The sequence below is a fragment of the Lithobates pipiens genome, unplaced genomic scaffold, assembly GCF_037356315.1.
Source record: "Lithobates pipiens isolate NorthernLeopardFrog02 unplaced genomic scaffold, aLitPip1_a1.2 Scaffold_22, whole genome shotgun sequence".
Taxonomy (NCBI): domain Eukaryota; kingdom Metazoa; phylum Chordata; class Amphibia; order Anura; family Ranidae; genus Lithobates; species Lithobates pipiens.
Window position 1 is genome coordinate 279,752,423 of NW_027507784.1, and position 3,540 is coordinate 279,755,962.

The window sequence follows — 3,540 nt, forward strand, 5'->3', positions numbered from 1 at the left end:
TCTGCTCCCTCTCTCTCCCTCTCGCTCTGCTCCCTTTCTCTCTGCTCCCTCTCTCTCTCTGCTCCCCTTTCTCAATCTCTCTCTGCTCCCTCTCTCTGCTCCCTCTCTCTCCCTCTCTCTCTGCTCCCTTTCTCTCTGCTCCCTCTCTCTATAGCTCTCTCTGCTCTCTCTTTCTCTCTCTCTCTGCTCCCCCTCTCTATCTGCCCCCTCTCTCTCTGCTCCCTCTCCCTCTCTCTCTCTCTCTGCTCCCTCTCTCTCTCTACTCCCTATCTCTCTCTCTGCTCCCTCTCTCTCTCTGCTCCCTCTCTCTCTCTCTCGTTGCTCCCTCTCTCCAGACCGTGTCCATCCCCCGGGGCCAGCAACATGACTCTCACCTTTTTTTTGTCCTGCATTGGTCCGGAGGAGAGGAGGAGGAGGAGTAGAGAGCGGCGGCTAACTATTTTCATTGCTTGTGTCCCCTGCGCTCTGGCCGCCATATTCAGTGTCCGGCGCCCTGTGACTGGGCGTATGGGGTCATGTGCGGAGATGGGACTCCAGGAGCAACCGTGATCACGGACGGGCCAGCCCCGTCGCTGCACATGATCCCCATACGCCCACAGGGAACCAGACACTGAACATGGTGGCCAGAGCACGGGGGACACAGGAAATTTAAATTATGGAGACAGCCAGTAGTGACACACACTTGTGCAGAAATTCGCCGCCCTAAATTTTACACCCGGAGCCACAGCCCCCTCCACAATCTCCACGCTACGCCACTGGTGGGGACTCCTCCGTCGTCAGAATATACTGAACAGCATTGTAGTGCTAATTGAATTAACATTTTCCAACAAGCCGGTTCGAGAGAAGTCAATCATTAGATCAATTTCTCTGGAATGGGAATTGCCCTAGATGGATCAAATTCCTTTGGTCCCTGTTTAAGTGGACACATTTTAATCAATCCATACCTGTGGCAATAGGGTCACTTTAACTGCTTCCCACCAGGCCTATACAAATACAGAGTTTTTGGGGCTTTGGATGAAGCGCCACACAGCCAGTAATAAAAACATGGTATAGGTTTATTGAGTAAGCCAGCAATAGAACTGGGAATAGGTGTCATTATGCCAAACAGTTGGCCCAAATGTACAAATCCATTACATAGTTACATACAGTTATCAAATAATCAATGGTAATTGTGTCATAGCTTGTGGTGATTCAACGTGTTTCGTGAGTTCAGTTTCACTCTTCAGGGGTTGATGCATAGACATCTATAAAGCAAAATGGTTAAAAGAAGTAACATAGAAATGAACATGGAAATATGTCAGGTAAATTAAATTGTAGGAATCAGACTAAGAGATCCATACTCACAAAGATGCAGGGTGCTGCATGCCAAAGTCGCACCGGCAGCCATTGGAGATGTCGGACCCAGAAGCTGTGGCTAGAGGATCTTAAAATGGGCCAGCAAGGCAGGGCAGATGAAAAGTGGGCAAACAGAACCGTCCAGCATGGCCTGCCAGGATGGTGGCTAGAAAAAAGAGTACATAAAGGTAATGATGTGCACTAATAAATAAGGAAAAAAATAAAAATTATGAAAAGGTAAAAAATTTGTGAAAAAATATTAAAATAATGACTGAATTGCCAGGAGCAGCCACATGTTCAACTGGGAATAGTGAAAATGTCCTGCACAGCTAAATTGAATGAGAATCCACATGTGAAACTAAGTATATGTGTTATATAGTAGAAAATGCAACTTGGTGAATCAGTGACACCAGCGCATGGGAATACCCCAGCATGCAAGGTCAGAACAGGTTTAAAAAGTAAATGTGTGACAAATAAGGATTTGTACCTACCAGAATCAAAATAATGCTGACCAGAGATAGTGTGTGAATGTCCAACCACCTGGGAGGCATTGCATAGACTGGTGTCTGAGCCCTCCTTTTTATAGCTCCTCAGACCCATAAATGGATCTCTCCCAATGCCGGGTGGATGACCATGAGGGAGAGGGTGGGACAAAAATTTAACCCCACCAGCCCTGGTCGCCATAGGGGAAAGGACAACGTAGAAGTTTGAGTCCCTTCACAGCATCACGTGACAATTGTCACATGATCCGGTGCCATGACATGTCAGTTAGGCCAGTGCCATGCACCGGATGTTGAACCCTACGTCGATGCATCTCACTGGCGCCACCCATCCAGGATGAGGCAAGTGGGGACAGCGGATGATAGATAAACATAGCAGCTCCCGGGAAAGAAATTACCATCACTGCCACTGGGGGGGGGAGCAAGAAACGCAGCACACCTGCAAGCAAGCAATTTCACATAATGCAAAGCAGCCATGAATATAATAATGTCCTGATAAAAAGACTGAAAAATCGGGTACAGCCAAACAAAAGTGTCAGCAGGTGTCTTCCACCTAATAATCGCTAATAAACAGAATATGGTTGGTAGTACCCTGCGAGGCGCATCCATCCCCATTGTACATACAAATACAGAGTTTTGCCCAATGGGACTTTAGATGAAGCACCACACAGCCAGTAATAAAAACATGGTATAGGTTTATTGAGTATGCCAGCAATAGAACTGGGAAAAGGTATCATAATGTCAAACTAGACATGTGCACACTGAAATATTTCATTTCGGAATTTAGTTTTCGTCCGAAAAATACATTAATTTAGTTACTCCCGAAATTCGTTCTTAATTATTTTGTTTTTTGTTAAAAATTGCATTCGTCCGAAAATCCAAATTAATTAACCACCTCAGTACAGTGCAGTTACACCCCCTTCCTGACCAGACCAATTTTCAGCTTTCAGCGCTCTCACACTTTGAATGACAATTACTCAGTCATCCAACACAGTATCCATATGAAACTTGCGTCCTTTTTTCCACACAAATAGAGCTTTCTTTTAGTGGTATTTAATCACTAGTGGGTTTTTTATTTTTTGTGCTATAAATAAAATAAAACGTAAATTTTGTGAAAAAAATGCCTTTTTCTTCGTTTCTGTCATAAATTTTTGCTAATTAGTAATTTTTCTTCATAAATTTTGGCCAAAATTTATACTGCTACATATCTTTGGTAAAAATAACCCACATTAGTATATATTATTTGGTCTTTGTGAAAGTTATAGAGTCTACAATCTATGGTGCCAATCACTGAAAATTCATCACTTCTGATCAGGCCTTCAGTACATCAGGTGTACCTAATTTCTTGAGACTCTAACTAGTCAGGAAAGTACAAATACCCCCCAAATGACCCCTTTTTACAAAGTAGACATCCCAAGGTATTAAGTAAGTAGCATGGTGAGTTTTTTTAAGTTGTCATTTTTTCCCACAATTCTTTGCAAAATGAAGATTTTTTTTTTTTTTTTTTTTTTTTTTTACTAAATTGTCATATTATCAGGTTATTTCTCACACACAGCATATGTATACAACAAATTACCCCCCAAAATACATTCTGCTACTCTTCCCGAGTACGGCGATACCACATGTGTGAGACTTTTAAACAGCCTGGCCACATACAGAGCACCAACATTGATGTAGTACCTTCAGACGTTCTACGAGCAAAAAT

The 3,540-nt window shown here is 43.2% G+C and overlaps 1 long non-coding RNA gene across 1 annotated transcript; it reads right to left on the reverse strand.

Moving 5' to 3' along the window:
- Positions 1-1,037: 1,037 nt before the first annotated feature.
- Positions 1,038-1,922, reverse strand: LOC143925512 (uncharacterized). The gene is made up of 3 exons (XR_013262018.1): positions 1,827-1,922; positions 1,345-1,501; positions 1,038-1,244 (listed from the first exon to the last, which is right to left on the reverse strand). It is a non-coding gene; the product is annotated as an uncharacterized LOC143925512 (long non-coding RNA).
- Between the last annotated feature and the right edge of the window lie 1,618 nt (positions 1,923-3,540).